This window comes from Canis lupus, chromosome 13 (assembly GCF_048164855.1).
Source record: "Canis lupus baileyi chromosome 13, mCanLup2.hap1, whole genome shotgun sequence".
Taxonomy (NCBI): domain Eukaryota; kingdom Metazoa; phylum Chordata; class Mammalia; order Carnivora; family Canidae; genus Canis; species Canis lupus.
The window spans coordinates 2876226-2896506 of record NC_132850.1 but is presented as its reverse complement, the minus strand read 5'-3'; the positions used below and the strand labels follow the sequence as shown (position 1 = coordinate 2896506).

General features: G+C 44.4%; 1 protein-coding gene and 1 long non-coding RNA gene across 10 annotated transcripts in view; one reads left to right on the top strand and one right to left on the bottom strand.

Annotated features, from left to right (window-relative positions):
* The window catches only part of HIVEP3 (HIVEP zinc finger 3), a 459420-nt gene that overhangs the window by 62976 nt on the left and 376163 nt on the right, over positions 1 to 20281 (bottom strand). Inside the window, exon 1 of one of the 9 annotated variants that reach the window (XM_072771659.1) lies at positions 2903 to 3055. The exons of the other annotated variants lie outside the window; for them this stretch is intronic. The gene's annotated coding sequence lies outside the window, so the exon portion shown is untranslated. Of the gene's footprint in view, positions 1 to 2902; positions 3056 to 20281 lie in introns of those variants that run through there. 9 annotated transcript variants of the gene reach the window in all.
* On the top strand, positions 26 to 19441 carry LOC140602332 (uncharacterized). Its single transcript, XR_012005280.1, has 3 exons — positions 26 to 405; positions 18085 to 18312; positions 19184 to 19441. It is a non-coding gene; the product is annotated as an uncharacterized lncRNA (long non-coding RNA).

The window sequence follows — 20281 nt, the reverse complement described above, 5'->3', positions numbered from 1 at the left end:
AGGTGACTCACTGGGCCAGCACCACGTGCCTAGGGTCAGCATCTGGCCTTCGCCCCCGTGGGCTGTGCCTGGTGCTCTTATAGGGAGGGCCCTCCTTCCTGAACCCTCTGAGGGAGGAGCGACCAGGATCCGTCCACACCATGGAGTCAGTGAGGCCTGTGAGCCGGAAGGCCCACGCCCTCGTTCTGCACAGAAGGCACCTGAGCCATGGTGGGCAGTGACTAGTCCAGGGCCATACTCGTCCTCAGATTCCTGGGACAGTACTCTCTTCTCTCCTGCTCTACACCTCGTGACTGGGCCGAGGTTCTTAATACAAGAGGCAGCCAGAACTGTGGGTGCAGACATGGGGCAAACCTACGAGAACAATGAAGGCCTCATCCTCGGAATGGATTGCGGTGCACACTGGTATAAACGCTTTCTTACTTTTTAACTCCTTTAGAAGGACGATTTCTAATCACTGTGACCAAGTGACACCCAGAGAGTGGTTTTTTTCTACCTTCTGTGCTTCTGAGGGTATGGGTATGATTTTCATATAAACTTGAAGTCACAGAGGACAAAGCTGCTTCTCCAGAGACTTGGTAAGGGCACCTGTAAAAGTCGCCAGTGACATGAGGTCAGAGGTAGAGGGTCTCCCTGACAGGGCCCAGGAGCCGGACCAACGGGGGCCTGAGCCTCAGGCCAGAGGGAGGACGGACACCATCTGCTGATGGTGGGAGAATGACCCCGGGCTCCATGTTGTGTGCCACTCAGGCCACAGCCTTCAGAAGCTCTGGCTTAGAAACCGGCTTAGAACAACAAGGAGAAACTGAGCTTCAAGAGCCAGTTGGTTAACACATCAGACAACTCAGCTTCTACTTCTGGAAGCTTCATAGGTCTAGCTGTCAGGATAGCCCAACAGGGAAGGGGGCAGGGTGCTGGGGCCAGAGACCCACAGAGTGTTAGAGTACCCTCTGCATGCTCGTGTGAGTGTAACAACAGGATCAATTCCTAGAAGGAGGGATACTTGGCTAAAGGGAAGGCACCTTGAAGCTTCTGATGGGTCTTGACAAAGAGGTCTCCAAGAAGCACCAATCTGCAGACCCACCGGTTACGTGTGAGGACTATTTCTCCACACTCCTTACTACCTAGAATATAACTGATCTCTTTTTTCATATTTACTAAAATAAGAGGCAAAATGGCTGAATTAGTTTCCACCTGCCACTGTCACAAGCTGTCACAGACAGGGGCTTAAAACAACACAACTTACCATTGTACAGTTCTAGAGGTCAGAAACCTGAAGTGGGTCCCACTAGGCTAAAAGCAAGTTAGAGCTAGGTTCCCAACCTTCTTTCAGGAGCCTCTAGGGAAGAATCTATCTTCTTGTCTTTTCCTACTTTTAATTAATTATTTATTTTTTTATAAATTTATTTTTTATTGGTGTTCAATTTGCCAACATACAGAATAACACCCAGTGCTCATCCCGTCAAGTGCCCCCCTCAGTGCCCGCCACCCAGTCACCCCCACCCCCCACCCTCCTCCCCTTCCACCACCCCTAGTTCGTTTCCCAGAGTTAGAGGAGTCTTTGTGTTGTCTCCCTTTCTGATATTTCCTACCCATTTCTTCTCCCTTCCCCTCTATTCCCTTTCACTATTATTTATATTCCCCAAATGAATAGGACCATATAATGTTTGTCCTCCTCCGATTGATTTATTTCACTCAGCATAATACCCTCCAGTTTTTCCTACTTTTTAGAGGCTGCCGGCTTCCTTGGCACATGGCCCCCTCCTTCTTCAAAACCAATGGCCAGCCACATCCTTCTCACATTGAATCATGAACACCGACTGCCCTGCCTCCCTTTTTCTCTTGTAAGGACTCTTGTAATGACATTGGGCCCACCTGGATAATCCAGGATCATCTCCTACCACCAGATTCTTAATTCAACCACATATGCAAAATTCATTTTCCCACAAGAGGCAACATAGTCACAGGTTCCAGGGATTAAGACGTGTAGGGACCATTATTCTGCACAGTGATATCTTATTTTTTCTTAAATCTGTGTTTCTTGATCTCTAGTGAGGCTTATAACTCTGGAACAACTTATTAACCCATTATTTCATTCAGGGAATTATGTTTCATATCCTTTGTTTATGTTTCTAGTAAATTATATTTTTCTTATTGGTTTCTTGTTGGTTTTCTTTTGATTTTGCGCATATTAATCCTTTTTTGTATGAACTGCAAATATTCCTATTTGTCAGTAATCTTTACCTCTTCTAACAGAAAAATTTTGTTTTTCTGAACAGAAAAATTTTGTTTTTATGTGGTCAAATGCATCATCAATCTTTCCCTTTTGGACTTCTAGATTTCATGTCCAAGATAATTTTCTAGAATGTCACCCAATTTCTTCTAGTTCCTTTATTAATTAATTTTTTCCCTTCCTCCCTCTGCTCCTCCACCCCTTTGTTCATCCATTCTTTACTTCCTCCATCCTTCCCTCTCCTGCTTCTTTCCTTTCCATTGGATCTTGGCTCCATTTGACATTTATTTTTGTGTAAGGAATGAAGTAGGGATAAAGCTTAATTTTTTCCAATACACTTATCCAGTTTTCCTAACATCATTATTGAGACCACCTCCACTCTCCTGAAATGCCCTGGGACATTTTCCGAAAGCAAAGGCTCTAGTCCCATTCCAGATCCACCAAAAAAGAATCACTGAGGCAAGGGCCACAGGAGCCATATTTTTTACAAATTTCTCCATGTAAATCTAACATACAATTTTCTTTTCCACAGCCTGGCATTTGGGAAAACTTATGAAACTCTTTTAAGTGCTTTCTGTAACTAATCACCTTGTCCCTAGGTTCCCAACATTTCCCATCCCACCCACCATCCATTGTGGAAAGAGAAATCTCTTCAATTGTGAACCTCACCCAGCCTCTCCCTCTGTCAAGAATGCTCAGGAGCGCCCCACTGCAGGGAGATTCAGCCAATGACATTTCAGCTCTCATAACAAGCCCTGCACAGCCTTCCCAGCTTCCTCTCTCCACTCTGCACTTTCACCATGCATCGCCCTCTAACTGGCATGCTCTTGACCTCTCTCTGTTTACACACTGCTGTTGCCAAGGGAACAAGCAGCGAAAGGAATCTGAAGACTGATCCCACAGAGGAGTTAGGGAATGCTTTGCAGAAGGAAGATGTGTTTGAGCTAGGCCTTGAAAGATGGGGAAAATACTGATGGTGAGATTTGGAAGGAAGGGATTCTAGTCTAGGTGGGAGGTACAGCATATGCAGAGCACAGGAGGCTGGAATGTGGCCACAGGGAATGTTGAGTTTGTGGCCTCTACCCTAGCCAAGGCTTTGGGGCTCCTGAGCCCAGAGTGTCTGGGCAAGGATCCCACACTGTGCTGGGGTGAGTTCAGGGCATAGGCAGGAGCTTCCGCACATTCCCTCCTAGGCCCTAGAATAACAAAGCAAAACAAAACAAAAGAAAAAGCCCCAAACTGTGAAGGCTCAGTTGTACCACACATCTTCTAACTGAGCTGGGGTTTGTATTGCGCCTTGGAAAGCAGGTGGAAGGCAGAGTCTATCCCATGAGATAGTCAGGGGCAGACTGATGGCTGGATAATGTTTTCAGGGCGACTAGACCCACACACGGTCTGGCCTGGATTCACTCATGGAAAATAGGCACTACCAGGGTCTGCTGGATTACCTGTGCCAAGATGAAGTTTTCCATTAATCCAATAGGTCAAATAGGGGTGCTTCCTTAAGAAGCTCAACATGTCAGGTCTGTGGCTTAACCAATTCATCAGCATCTTCCCAGCAAACCTATGTCTCCTTGGACTGGACAGAGACTGGGATTTATCTTCACATTTCCAGTCCCTGGCACTGGACCCAGTGCTAAGTAAAATATTGAAAATATTTTCAAAATACTTAAATGAGCACCTATCATGTCCCCAAACTATACTAAAGATTAACATGTTGATTCTCACACAGGTTCCCTTTTTGTAGAGGAGAGAACCAAGGCTCAGTGAAGTGACACCAATTGCTTCAGATGACACAAGAAAGGGCAGAGGTAGAATTTGAACCCCAAGAGCAGACTGCCACCTAACAAACCCCCAAGAGCACTGACTTTGATCACAAAGGCCCAGGTGGATTTTCTCTTCCTTCCCAGTACCCCAGATCCTCCAGGAAGTCTTCCTGGTTAACTACAGCCACCTCCACTTGCACCAAATTCTCCTCCCTGCGTGTAAATCCCTTTTCATGACCCTACTAACCTCAGGACTGAGTTTCTTGATAAATGTTTCCCTCCCCGCAGTGAGTAGTAGATTATTCACTGTCTGGGAGGTTCCCAAGTCATTTCCCTTGGATGACTGTGGTCTCTGCATTTCTAGTTTTCCTTCTCCTCCTTCCTAACCCCAAGACCCAGACAGGGCTTGGAATTTCTGCACAGTGGTCAAAAAGCCAAGTTTCTTCAGAACAAAGGGGAAACTAGACAATCCTGGGTGAGTTACACCAGGCTGGTGTTTGTCTTCCTGTCAGAGAGCACAGGGACCAAGGTGGAATTGACACTGCCGGGCAGACCAGGTCTCCAGCAACAGCCCCGAGGAATGCAGGAACCTGTTTCACAGTCAAGATCAAGAAATAATGCAGACAGAACTGTACTCTGCCAAACCCATGGAAGCCCAGACTTGGTCCTGAGTACATGTGGTTGTGACAGCTCAGGCAAAGAAAGTCCTAACCTATGTCTTTTGTCTAGATTGACAACCGAACTCTTAACACGTGCTGGGGCTGTTCCTAGTGTTCTAGTGTCAGTGTTCAGTGTCAGGCTGGCACTACCATCATCCTCATGTTGTGGATGAGGAAGCTGGGGCACAGAATCATGAAGCTGGTAATGGCACAGCCACAACCTGCAGTAGAGACCCTTAAGGCAGTAGAATCCTGGCAGACAGAACTCAGGTTCGAGTCACAGTCCTAACACTTGGGGAATTAAACCTCATTCCTAGTAGTTGGACTGGCCTTATTAAGAGCTTTGTTGCCCCCCTCCATGTAGAAAAGTACAATTTTAAAGTCTTGTTTCGTTGAGATTGAAAATGAACTGTAGTCAGGGACTGTGGTCTCGCCTCAGCAAGGGCTTGGTGAACCCCAGATGCTTGTAGTTGATTAATTTACTAAGTTCTCCATTGTTATAAATCTAGTTATCAAAAAAAATCTAGTTATCTATTCACCTATCTCATCATTTATATATATCCACCTTGTTTAGTCAAGATTAAAGGAGGCTTCTGGATATTCAGGAGAACTGGTGAGCTTCTGAATTTAACTCAACCTGCTTATCTAAGTGGTTCAGGAAGTACTTGCAGGTCAAAAGACTTAGGGAAGAACAAAGTCTGAAGTGAGCTGGGCCAGGGTGGGTATACTTGTTGGCCATTTCATTCTTCCAGTCTCTCATCAACACTGCCTAAGAAAGACCCACACATTTGATGCCACGGCCTGTTCTCTCGGTTTCCAGCAGGTCTCTAGCTGTTCCTTTGATGGCTTTTGTTTTTATGCAAATGACTGTGGTATAAAAGGCACACCTAGGGCAGCCCCAGTGGCTCAGGGGTTTAGCGCCTCCTTCAGCCCAGGGCCTGATCCTGGGGACCCAGGATCGAATCCCATGTCAGGCTCCCTGCATGGAGCCTGCTTCTCCCTCTGCCTGTGTCTCTGCCTCTCTCTCTCTGTCTCTCATGAATAAATAAATAAAATCTTTCAAAAAAAAAAAAAAAGACACACCGATCTACAAACCTCCTGGGTAGCTAAGGTTCTTAGGTCTACTAAAAAGGGCAATATACACAATATACTATAACACACACACACACATTATAGAATAAACCACATAAAGAAGAATGACTAGGGCGACTGGGTGACATATATAGTTTGTTCCAAAGTTGGACAATGACAAAAGTAGGTATTACCTGTGGTCTCCACCATTCTTGCCCATGTGGCAGGATGCATAGAAGTATACTGGTAATGAGATGGCAGTTATAATGATTACTTAACAACTCATTCGTTCATTTATTCACTCAGTCTGCAAGCATTACATGGGCCTTTTCAATGCCAGGCCAGTAATGTGAAAACAGATATAAATTATAGCTCTTACTATAAAGCTACAGTAATCAAGACAGTGTGGCACCAAAAAAAAAAAAAAAAAAAGAAATCATCAATGGAAACAACAGAGTAATGAAACAGATCCCCTCATACAAAATTACCTGATTTGTAACTAAGGTACTATTGTACTTGGTGAAGGAAATGATAATCTTTTCAATAAATGGTGCTGAAGCAACTGAGTATCCATGTGGATAAAAAAATAAACCTTGGGCCCTACCCCTACCACATACACAAATTAATGTGAAGCCTGGATGCAAAAGATTAAATAACAAAGCTTACAGAAGAAAATAGAAGAACATATGAATTTGGGGCCAGCAAAGATTTCTTACACGGTTTATAAAACGCACAATCACATCATCATAAAGGAAAGTACTGATAAACTGGGCTTCATTAAAATGGAAAACTTTCTAAATATTGGCAAAATCTTCAAAGCCAGACACACGACTTCTGTTCATCAGAAGATACCAACAATAGAACAAAAATACAAGCCAGAGACTGGGAGAAGATATTTGCGATACATATTCAACAAAGGACTCATCCAGAATATAGAAAAGTCCTAAAAATGAATGCAAAAAGGCAGACAACCCAATTGAAAATGGCCCAAATTAACTCAAAATGGATCAAAGATCTAAGATAAAAGCTAAAACTGTAAAACTCTTAGAAGGAAACATAGAGGGAAAACTTCATGGTATTGGATTTAGTGATGATTTCCTGGATATGCCACTAAAAGCACAGGCACCCAAAGCAAAAATAGATAAACTGGACTTAATCAAAATTTAAAACTTCTGTGGGGATCCCTGGGTGGCGCAGCGGTTTAGCGCCTGCCTTTGGCCCAGGGCGCGATCCTGGAGACCCGGGATCAAATCCCACATCGGGCTCCCGGTGCATGGAGCCTGCTTCTCCCTCTGCCTGTGTCTCTGCCTCTCTCTCTCCCTCTCTCTGTGTGACTATCATAAATAAATGAAGAAAAAAAAATAAAACTTCTGTGCACCACAGAACATAATCAACAGAATAAAAAGGCAACCTACAAAATGGGAGAGACCATTTGCAAAACATATATATGAGAAGGGGTTAATATCCAGAATACGTAAATAACTCCTACAACTCAAAAACAAAAACCAAACAACCAGATTAAAAAATGAACAAAGGACTTGAGTAGACATTTCTCCAAAGGAGACATACAAATGGCCAACAAGCATGTGAAAAGATGTTCAATATCACCGATCATTAGGGAAATGCAAATCAAAACCATGAGATATCACTTCACAGACACTGGGATGCCTATTATTTTTATAAAAACCCAGAAAAAATATATACAACTATTTATATATAATATATAATATAATACATTATATATATAAATAGCAACAATAACAAGTGTTGGTGAAAATGTGGAAAAATTAGAACCATTGTGCACTGCTGATGGGAATGCAAAATAGTAAAGCCTCTGTAAAACAGTGTGGTGATTCCTCAAAAAAATTAAAAATTGAATTACCATATGATCTAGAAATTCTACTTCTGGGTATAAACTCCAAAAAATTGAAACCAGAGTCTCAAAGAGACACCTGTCCACTCATGTTCATAGTGGCATTATTCATAACATGCAAAAATTGGAAGTAACCCAAGTATCCGTCAATGGATGAATGGACAAACAAAATGTGGTGTATACATGCAATGGAATATTAACCTGTCTGCCTTAAAATAGAAGGAAATTCTGACACAGTCTACAACACAGATGAACCTTGAAAATATTATACTAAGTGAAATAAGTCAGCCACAAAAAAAAAATACTGTATGATTCCACTTACGTGAGATACCTACAACAGTCAAGTTCACAAAGATAGAAAGAATGGTGGTTGACAGGGGCTGAGGGGCGGGGAGGGTTAAAAACTGTTGCTTAATGAGTATAGGGTTTCAGTTTTGCAAGCTGGAGATGCATTCACATTGCACAACAATGCGAAAATACTTAACACTACTGAACATCAAAACAGTTAAGATGGTAAATTTTATATGTATTTTACCATAATTTTTTTAAATGGCAAAATATTCGAACAGGTATTTTAAATAACGGATTGCCTAAATGATCCATAAATGTATGAAAAGTTGTCAGCACCATTTCCCATTAGGGAAATATAAATTAAATCTACCACCCATTCACCAGAATGACTAACGTGAAACAAACAAAATGTTACCAAATATTGGCAAGGACATAAAGCAACTGGAACTCTTCTTGTACACTGTTGGTGGGAAGGTAAATAGACACAACCTTGGGACAACTAACTGGCAAAAATCTTCCGAGCCGAACACACACCTGCCCTATGACCCCCAAATTCAACTTCTAAGAAGACATCTCACGTAAGTGCATACATCTGTCTGTCACAAAACACAAACAAGAACGTTCACATTAGGCTTATCCAGGATAGCAAAAACCTGAAAGAAACCTAAATGCCAACAACGAATAGAACAGATAAATAAATTGCCATATATTCATACAAGAATTATTACATAATAATAAAAAAGTACAAGTACTGCTATAGAAAGAATATGGATGGATCTGACAGCTATAATAATAAGCAAGGAATTCAGACACAATAGACTATATACTGTATAATCCCACTTAACTGAAGTTTAAGAATAGGCAAGACTAATTTTATGGTATTAGGCATTAGAATAATGGGGATGCCTGGGTGGCTCAGTGGTTGAGCATCTGCCTTTGGCTCAGGGAGTGATCCTGGAGTCCCAGGATCGAGTCCCACATCGGGCTCCCTGCATGGAGCCTGCTTCTCCCTCTGCCTGTGTCTCTGCCTCTCTCTGTGTGTGTCTCTCATGAATAAATAAATAATAAAATAAAATAAAATAAAATAAAATAAGAAATTGGAATAGTGAATAGCATTGGTGGGGCAGGTGGATATTGACTAGAAGATTATGATAGAAAACATATGGATCTGGTTACATATATGTTACATATTTGTATATATGTAAAAACTCTGTGCTGTATACTTATGATATGTGTAAGTAACTGTATGTATGTTACGTCTCAATTTAAAAAAAAGACATAGGGGATCCCTGGGTGGCGCAGCAGTTTGGCACCTGCCTTTGGCCCAGGGCGTGATCCTGGAGACCCGGGATCGAGTCCCACGTCGGGCTCCTGGTGCATGGAGCCTGCTTCTTCCTCTGCCTGTGTCTCTGCCTCAATCTCTCTCTCTCTCTCTCTCTGTGTGTGACTATCATAAATAAATAAAAATTAAAAATAAATAAAAATAAAAATAAAAAAAAGACATAGTCTTTGCACTTGAAAGATACAAAGCCTTTAAGGAAAGAGACACAAACAAAACCAGGTAATAAGGTGTAGTAGACACCATGACAGCGATAGGTTCTGAGTACAGGTTGGTGGTGGAGAGAGGGATCATGAGGGTAGGCTATAGAGAAGGTACACTGGGCTCTGAAGGACAAAGGGATTTCATCAGGCAGGAAAGGGGATTAGCGTGGGCAAAGACAGGATGATGCTAGGGTAACCCTGAGTGTGGGAGGTGGTGGCCAGTCCAGCATTAGAAGATCAGGTAGGTGTACAGTGCACAGTAGGGCGGAGAAGCAGCCAAGGACATGAATTGAACAGGCTTCTGATATGTTTATTTCAATGAGTTCCCCATAAACATTCGTTGAATGAATGAATGAATGAATGAATGGGCCTTCCCACAGTCATGACACATCAGATGCCTGGAGTTGCAGAGCAGGTGTGTTGGTGTGGCAGCAAGTACTGATGAGATGCAGTGCTGGTGTGGTCGTGGAGTCCCTTTCTTCTAAAGTTATTAATTTCCCCAAAGTCTGATGTCTTCCAGGCCCCAGATTTTAAAACCATCCTCACTCAGTTATGGGACTGACCCTCTGCTCTGAAAGCTGAGTAATTTTCTGTATGTGCCCTCTCCCCACCTTCCTTCCAACCATCTTGCCATTTAAAAAAAATTTTTTTTTATGATAGTCACAGAGAGAGAGAGAGAGAGAAAGAGAGAGAGAGGCAGAGACATAGGCAGAGGGAGAAGCAGGCTCCATGCACCAAGAGCCCGATGTGGGATTCGATCCTGGGTCTCCAGGATCACGCCCTGGGCCAAAGGCAGGCGCTAAACCGCTGCGCCACCCAGGGATCCCCCATCTTGCCATTTTTGATAGTTACATATTGGTTGTCGTGGCAGTTGCCTCTGACATCTTCAAATAATATATTTTAATTGCTGTTTCCTTGTCCATCAACTTTAGACACTATCCACTTTCTGTTATGAACAATGAAGAAATGTGCACACACTCTTCTTTCCACCTCCTTTCTTGCATCCACCTTCAAATTTTTGTGAGTTATGTATTATTACTCCTACATTTCCTAAGTTTCATAACACATTTCTAGTCTATAGACTTAGGTTGATTTTTAAAACTGAAGCTAATCAACAATATGCTTGTGAAGATCTCACTCCCTGGGGAACCACTTAGTATGAATAGACTTGAGAAAAAGAAATTTAATTCCATAGGACTGAAACTTCATCACAAGAAAAGCCTACCATAATTTAAGAGCCAACACATATTCCTATAAAGTATTTATGGCTTCCTTCACTTCTTGAATCCCACATCATCACCTATTTGGATTCCATTTTTGATTGACAGAAATAACTCCAGGAGGTTTTCATTATTATTCCTGTTTTTTTTTTTCTCAGAAAAATATAGACGACTGAGTAATAAACTTCCTGAGCTCTTACAAACAAACAAAAATCTTTATTTTGATTTCAAAATCAGGATAGAATTTTTAGTTCAAAATCAATGTCTTCCACACTTTTGAGAGCACTGCTCCACTGTCCTTGGGCATCTTGTTTTACTGATGAGAAATGCTGATGTAAGATTTTATTCTCTCTGGAAGCATTTTGTTTTTCACCATTGTTCTGACATTTCAGCAAGATGGGTCTACATGTTCTTTCCACTAATTCCTGTCCCGAATTCAGTGTGCTGTTTTAATTTTAAACTCTCTGTGTTTCTTCAACTTGGAAAATTTCTCTTCTTATATCTTTGACTATTTCTACCCCTCCCTCTCCCTCGGCCATTGTCTGTGGTCTCTGCTTCTAGATCTCCTCTTTGATGGATTATGAACCTCCTAGATATGGCCTCTATGGATCTGAATTCTTTCTCCTTGATGTTTTGCTTTGCATTTTTGGATATTAGTTTTAACTTCTAGGTCACCAACTTGGTCTTCATCCATATCAATTATGTCATTCAGTTCACCCACTGATTTTTTTTCAGGAGTTATATTTTAAATTTTCAATAATTGTTTCCTTTTCTCTGGTTCCTCCTTTATAGCCACTGGTTCCTCCTTTATAGCCACTGGTTCCTTTCTAGTAAATGAAATATAATATCAATTATTGCCAAAGATACTAATGATTATTGATTCTAGGGTTCTCTTATATTTGAACTATTTCTCTTGGAGTGAGCTCTCCTTTTTTCTTTTTCTTTTTCTTTTATTTTCATTTCAGGCCTTCTCTTTCTGCTATTGGCTTTCTTCTAACATCTGATCCTATTTGTGAATGTAGGACTGCATTGTGAATTTGGTATATGTGCTAGGATATAGGTTCCAGTTCCTGCTACAAGGACCCAACTGAAGAGTGGCTTAGACAAGACAGGGGTTTGCTTCCATCTCATGTAACAGTCTAAGTGGCCATGGGTTGATATGTGGCTTCCCAGTGTGGGTATCTTTGAACTTGCTCTTCTTCCACCCACGGCATTTGGCTGCCATTATCCACCATCGTGTCCACACACTGGTCAGCAGAAAAGGGAAAAAGGGCATGGCAAGACTGGAAATTGTACATGTTATTTCAGGTCACACTACCAAAGCCTTGGTAACATAGTCTCTAGCTGGGTGGCCATGTACCCTGATCAAATATCCTTCACCACAGAAGAAGAGGAAGAGGCTATTGATGAAATAATTAACTGCATAGGGCTTCTTGTGAAGTTTCTGGTCTCTTTCCTGACAGGTTTGTCCTTGAATATGAGGGTAGAATCATGAGCCCATCCTATTGGGGGAAAGGCGCTCTATATAAGAGGGAAGAGGATTATGATGGTGAGTCTAGCAATCACTGAAAGAAGGGGTTGACTTTGCAGTGGGCATGGAGGTAGACTCCACTGGAGGCAGGGTGCCTATGCCCCCTGTGTGCTCCCTGCCCCCATACCAGGTTGGTAGGGAGACTGGATTCTCTCAGCTGGGCTTCTGTTAGACCGTGGCCCCATCACTTTCCTTAGAGAGTATCTCTTGGGCTTGGCCTACCACCGGCCACCTGCCTCCACACATAGAAAGTGAAAGGGGTTGAGCTGTATTTGCTCTTCTAAAAAGTTCTTTAAGGGACTCTTCAACTCTGGCAGCCCATTCCTATTCTTCATTTTGTTGGCTTCTGGCTTGAACAATGCTTGGCTTTTCTGGAGTAAAAAAAAAAAAAATCACTCAGTCCTTTGGGGTCTTATCTGTAGTATCTTCTGCTCTGATTTCTCTGTTTATGCAATCTTGTGGGTTTCTTATCTTCCTAAGAGCTATCAACATTTTGGTCCATGAATGGCATTCTATCTTGTTTTCTAATATTAAGATGTCCTCCTCTCAAAAATGGCTTTATCTTCTGATAATTCCAGGATCTGGATCTGGACACTTGTGTGCTGGTGGTTAGGAAACTATGCATTGTGGTTCACTGAGTCACTGATGCCTTTTCCAGGATCCTGTTGCATTAGGAGGAATGTCAGTCCATCAGCTTAGAACCCCACAGTGTCCACCTCCATAGAGAATGCACTTGATGGTCCCAACACTGAGGCAGCAAAGCCTACCCACTTCCATGAAGGGCAGGAACAGCTCGTCCTGCTTGCCTGGGCAGCCTGTGGTCCACCAGGCAGTAGTAGTCAGTGACTGGACTGCCAAAGAGGCCTGAAAGCCATGGTATGGGCACCTGGCTTACTGGTTTTGTCCTCTTTCAGCTTCTGGGAAGAGCCTTTGGAGGTAGCTGATCACCCTACCCTCTGTACCTTGCCATCCGCAGAGCTGAGAGTCATGTAGTTGTCTGCATCAACTGTTGGGAGAAAGGGGCTCCATCCCATCCCCTGGGGGCTTCCCAGAGGCTGTCTCTGGTTCATAACAGCTCTCCTTCCTAAGACCCCTTGGCCTTCTTCCCACATAGTACAGGCTCCATGGCATGGTTCCGAAGGTCTCTTGAGGGGCTCCTGCTTGCATCTCCAGACTCATCTCACCCCTTCTCCTTCCAGCCTGTGTGTTCTCACCACAGGGAGCTGTAGACTTCTCAGAATGCCCATGGTTCCCACTGACCAAAATGCTCTGTCCTTCCTAGACATGTGGCAAACTCCTCAGTGTCCTTCAAACCCACTTGTGATGGTCAATATTATGTGCCTACTTGGCTAGGCAATGGTACCTAGACCTTTGGTCAAACATTATTCGAGATGCCCCCAGATAGGTATTTTGTAGATGATATTAACATTTATATATATATATATATATATATATATATATATATATATATATATATATATATAAATAAACCCACAGAAGACTTTGAGTAAAGCAAACGCTTTCCAGAATAGGGGTGAACCCCATCCAACAAGTGGAAGGCCTGAGTAGAACAAAGACTGACCTCCCCGGAGCAGGAAGGAGTTTTGCCAGCAGATGGACAGCCTTTGGACTTGAACTGTGATTCCCCTGGGTCTGCAGCCTGCCGGCCCACCCTGCAGATTTGGGACTTGTTAAGCTTCCATAGTCGTGTTAGCCAATTCCTTAAAATAAATCTAACTATATAAATAACTATATGTATTTACATCCTGTTGGTTCTGCTTCTCCGGAGAGCCCTGAGTGTATACCACCCCAGACATCCAGTTCTTCAGCTAGCTTTGGGTGCCCCTCTAACATTCAAATATCTCTGTATGTCTCACACTGTGCTGTAATTTGTTTACAGGCTTTTCTCCTCCAGAGAGACAGGCTTTTAGGCCAAGGAGCCTCCCATTCACCACAAAATCCCTCGCACCTAGCGCAGCATTAGACACACAGATAAATGGTGCTTCATAACTAATGCTCGTCCAAGGGTAGGCGAATTACTGAGAACAAGAGAAGACTAAAGCAGGTGGTCTGAGGTTGGGGGTGGTTCTCACTGGCTAGAGGGAGCCAGGTCAAACTTTTGAAAGGGATCCTGTAAGGTGGGCCAGAGGGGGACAAGATAACTACTTCCCAGAAACCAGGCTCATAGAGCTATTTGGAAATACAAGTTAGCAAAGGGCTGTTCAATCTAGGGGAGGACCCCAAGGGTCAGCCTGTGACCAGTACAGCTTCTTGGGCTCCACCCAGGAGCTCAGTTTAATTCAATACCTAGTGGATCCCGGCCACAGTTTGTTGTCAGGAATTCTCACTTTGGGTCTTCCTTTTTTGATGACACCTAAGCTCCAGAAACACTTGAGGAATGCACTGTCTGTGACCTTGAAGGGAGCAGTTTTCTGTGTTTTTGGACTTGTCGACTGTTCTCCAAATCTCTCTAGTTCAGTCTTCATCAAGCAAGAAGATGTTGTCAAGTCTAATTTTTCTGAGGCCGAATTGAAAAAAAAAAAGGCTCTTTGTAATCCACACAGATCCTTTTCTCCATCTCAACTGAAACCAGACCAGGTGATTTTAAAACTCCCACCCCGGCAGAAGGCATGGCCTTGGGGGGATGCAGGGCGAGAGGTGGACCCCTTTTATTTCCCAGAGCTCCAAGCACAGGTCTCTGGTTGCCCAGTGCACTGTGAGCAAATAAGGGAGTGAACAGACAAATGTTAAACTGGACGGGTTATAACACATCCTAAGTTCTTCCTTGCAGAACAAACTAGGACCAACTGCCTTTAAAGATTTTATTTTTTAATTTTTATTTACTTATGATAGTCACAGAGAGAGAGAGAGAGGCAGAGACACAGGCAGAGGGAGAAGCAGGCTCCATGCACCGGGAGCCCGACGTGGGATTCGATCCCGGGTCTCCAGGATCGCGCCCTGGGCCAAAGGCAGGCGCCAAACCGCTGCGCCACCCAGGGATCCCCCAACTGCCTTTAATTCAGGAAAAAGGAAAAGAGTCAGAGGAAAAGATAAGCTACAGACAGACAAAGGGACTGGCAGTTTAAGAAAGATGAATCACATCTTGTGACAAGAGGACAAACTGAGAATCAACTAGGATAATTATGGGGCGGAGTGGGGGTGGGGGGCTAGCATTACTGAGTGTTATGTGCCAAGTGCTCCACTGAGTACCTGAAATGCATCGAGCCCCCAAAGCAGCCCCATGAGGCAGGGAGTATCTTTAAGTCCATTTTACAGATGAGGCAAGTCAGGTGAAGAAAATCACATGACCTGCCCAGGGGCACTCATTCAATACAGGGTTGGGCTGGGAGTCAAGGCTGGCAGGTGGCTCTGGAGTATGGGCTCCTAACCACCTCCCCTTATAACCTCCACCTGTGGCACTGGCAGCATGTGGTCAAGGAAACAAGGAAAAACCTGGATTTGGCTCAAGGTATAGGGGATGGAGCCAGGTCTAGGGACCTAGACACTTGGCTCTGCCCCTACCCTCTGTGTGTCTGAGGCTACTCATCCCTGATCTGTGTTGCCTGCTTCCATATTTGAAAAAAAAAAAAAGGGTATTGACCTTAGTTGGGTTCTGGGGACTTTATCCACCCTGGTACTCTGGATGCTCTCTGCTGGGCCTACCAGTTGCCCCAAGGCCCAATCACCCCAGAAGGCCTCATACTAGCCTACCCCAAACCTTCCAACTAGGCCTTTGTGGGTATAGACTCCCATTCCTTGCCATTCCTGGAGGACTTCGTCTTGCCCTCCTACTTGGTTGTGATGTTCATTCCCCATGCCCCACACCTCCCCAGCCTCCCAATCTCTCCCTTCCCCTTCACCCAGAGTACACCCACCCTTTCTGCCTCCTGGCCTTAGCCCTGACAAGTATAGTGTCCTGAACTCAAGAACAAGGAGGGGTTCATTGACATGAAAAATGAATTCACCAGAGCCTAGAATCACCCAAGTGCCTCCCTCCAGAATCCAACAATTCCAGGCCCTGCCCCCACCTTTCATCTTTACACCTGAGAAGATGGGCAGAGACCACGGAGCCCTGGTGTCTTTTTCCTTTGTCCAGAACCTCAGAAGACCCAATAGCGTTTCTTGTTTATCCTGCAGAAGTGGGGCAGCCTCTACCAGTTACAGGCCAGCACCAGTCTGATGGGGTTAATGCAGCAGGACACAGCCTTGGAGGCTCGGGGGCATCTAGAAGGGGGGATGAGGTGGCCTGGGGAGGGAGTGGTGGAAGGCAGCCAGGACTGCTGGGTGTTGAGTCATGTCCCCGAAGTGCCAGCCCTGCTCACTCACCTGTAGGGACTGCCCACTCCCTTCCCAGAACTTCCAATCCCTCTAACACAGGACAGTCCTCTTCAAACAGGTTTCCCAGTAAGTTTGACCCCAGTGAGTGTTTCTCTTTCCCAAACAGGATCACAGCCCTGCCCTCCTACACTGGGCATACACAACTCCCCTCTCCTGTGACCCCTTCTCGATTGCTTACTACATGCGGGGGGCTGGGCTCGAGGGGATTTATATCGTGTCCCCTCACTGAGCTAAGAGTCTCATGTGTCATATCTTTAGCGGCAGATTTTAGAAGCAGAGACTATGTTTAATCACCTTTATGTCCATTGCGCCCACCCCACAGGGACACACAGGTGCTTGTGAATGAACGAATGAATGAATGAATGAATGAGCAGAATTATAATTGTGGGGAAAATTCTAGCCAGTGAGTAGTTCACAGAAATTATCTTAATTCCTTTCTGGTGAAAAGGGGTATTTTCATCTCTGAAACTGGAGAGTAGATCAATCTGTTAATGAACAGAATTTTCTAAATGTTGAGTGTTGCTCTCATAAACATAACTTTTGCAACCTGCTGTATTACATAGTGTCTAGTATAATCCACATACTACAAATTTCACCCTTTTAAATGTACCATGATGTGGGTTTTAGGGTATTCATAAGATTGTGCAATCATCATCACTATCTAATTCCAGAACATTTCATCACTCCAAAAAGAAACCCTGTACCCACTAGCCATCACTCCACATTCCTCTCCTTGCTGCCCCCCGCCCTGGTCTCTGGCGACTATTAATTTATCTATCTCTAGGAATTTGCCTATTCTGGACATTTTATATAAATGGAATCATACAATCTTTGATCTTCGGTATCTGGCTTCTTTCACTTAGCCTAATGTTTTTAGTCATTTGTTTTAACATTATCACTATTTCATGGTGTTTCTCAGCACTCTGGGCCTCAGGGGTTCTAAGACCATAATGCCTATGTGACATGCAGGTCAAAAGTAGCCACCGTGAGCCTCAGGATGGCATGGGGTCTGGTAGCGGATGTATGGGACCAGGTGGTGTGGGAGTTGGATGGTTGTCACAGCACAGTCTGGGGCTGGCAACAGAACCAGTGGTTAGGAACCAGTCAGGCATGGGGAATGTTCCTTGGGGGTAGGGTGGGACCCCTCTGGTGTACTCAGGGAAGCCCAAGGGAATAGCTGCCTGCAAATCCCACTCTCTGGTGGGGAGGGCAATGTGTCAATGCCACCAGTCCTGGGCCTGCTATTCTGAGTTTGAAGGGAGAGTCCCATTTCTAAGATGGCCTCAGAGCTCAATAGCAGGTGTGGGTCCCCAGGGCTTGCCGGTTCAGATCTTGAGGTGCAGAATGGACAGTGGCCATCCTAACTGCTTTACCACCCTCTCTAACCTGGGCATCCTTTTAGCTGGGAAGTCAGTCCTGGCAGGAAATCCCAATAGGCTGAGTGGAGCCAAGAACACTTTGGTCTTAGGTAGTTTGTCCATGAACTGATGACTTAATTAACCGTTAATTCCCTTTTTGTGTTTTTGTTTGTTTGCAATCTTAACTTGCTTTATTCCACAGGGCATCTGATGTGGTTTACGAAAACAAAATAGGAGCGTGAATTAAAAATGATGAATCAATGCAGGGAAAATGGAAGATACAAGGTCTAGATCAGAGGGATAGAAGAACATGGATAAGCAGAGTAGAAGACCCCACAGCGTGGCTGTGTCTGGGCCCCAGACTCAGGGGGCAGCTTCCTGGCAGTAAGAAGAAAGGACAACACAGCTGTTCATTCTCAGTGTCATGATGGTAAAAACACCAGTTGCTTAGAAAAAGCTCGGCTCTTCTTGGTGCTAAGATCTGAAGGGAATTTGTCTCATGCTGTTTTCAACAGGGAGCCATCCATGAAGTTATTCCTCCAGAACTATGTGGGCTCCCATGGGCCAGGACTGGGCTGGGTCACCTGGCATCTAAGATGCCAGGTGGGCCCCACCCTTTACATCATTAGCTCTTGTTTGGGAAACACAGTGCCTCTTGGTGACCATCATTTCAAGTTTTGCCAGAAACAATTACCATCTGTTCTATTATTTATGTGATATTTTCATTTACATTGACTTGAATTTTGACTTGTTAAAACACAGGCTCCCCTAAGCAATAGGGATCACAGGTATAACTCCAGGATTTTACTGAACTAAAAGAATTACTCTGAACATAGAGAATTTCACCCTTGTTCCCTGAAAATCACCTCATGTTCTACTTGTGGTCTGTGTCCTGCACTTGAGAAATACGCCCCCACTCCTCACTCTTGATACCCTCGCACACCTCCCTTCATGGACAGCAACGCTCTCCCTCACACCCTCCACCTGATGGAGTGATGGAGACGGTCCATGTGCCAGCCCTGGTTCAGGATGTCTCATCAAACTCTAGCAAGGGATAGATGAAGATGCTCAGGGCTCAGGCAGCAGAAGGGACTTGTCTCAAGTCACAAGACCAATGACAGTGTTGGTGTCAGGAGCCTCCCGGTCCTGCCTTCACTACTGCTCCCATGGATGGGCAAACACTTACATAAACTGATGACTGGGACTCCCTGAAGGAGGCTGGCTAATAGAGGGATGGGGTCTCACTTAACTCCATGGCAATCCCCGTGAGGGTAGGAAACATTTCTATTTTTTTTCACCAGGATAAATCCAGCACCCAGAACTCAGCCTGCCATACAGCAGGTGCTCAGAAAACACAAGTGGGCCGTTACTGCCAGGTTCAGAATGATGATCACTCGTGGAGAGAGGGAGGGCCCTGGATTGTGCACTGGCTTCCAACTGTATCTGCTCAAGTCTTTTTCAAGAGGGCAGCAGATTTTCTGCTATTGGCTACGCTATTGCCTATTTTGTTGTTACTATTTGGTTGAAATATTTTTAAAAATTTAAATATATTTGTTAAATACAGGAATGAATCTAGTATCACTTTAATAAGTGTGTGTGTGTGTGTGTGTGTGTGTGTGTGCGTGTTTTCTCTGCTCACGTAACACATGAGCTGCAGCTCAAGTGGCTTTAACCAAAGTGGAAGAAATGACTCGGATTTCCACGGAGACCCTTGCAGATCTCCCCAGCTGGTCACCTCTCCTTCCACTTCCAAAGCCTATCCTGCTTGGGCGGTGAACCTGAGCATGAATGAGGCCAACCAAGGCAGAGGTTGCATCGCATACCTGGCCATGGTGTCACTGGTATGGCTCACACAAACCCAAGTGATCTGAGAAGACACCTGGAGAACCCCCAGGGCTCCGTGGATGAGGGCCCCATCGGGGCAACGACTGTTTCTGTAAAACCAAGCCACCAACCAGCATCTTTCTCCCCCAGCTGCAAAAGGACGAGTCTTGGCATACATATATTTTGTGAACAATGGACTATTTGGGGGGTCAAATGCCAGACAAGGACATACTTTGAGATTGCCAAAGTGGACCCGCAAAGTCTCAGAGTGTGGAGGCTGGAAGGGACTTTCTAGGGCATTGGGACTAGCCCCCATACAAGCTGCAAGCCTCCCTTAGGGGCTGCTCTAAGGAGACCACTCATGACCAGGGGCAACAGTAATTGTCCTTTTTTTTTTTTTTTTGTCCTGTTTGTTTGTAAAAATGGAATCACCCGTGCATATTTCCCTGCATCTAGCTTTTCTCATGGACAATCTTTCTAGGTCAAAGGCCAACATTTTTTGAGTAGTTAGTATACACCAGGCACCAGGCACAGTTATAAGCACCTCACATGCATCAACCCTATAGGGCAAGCAC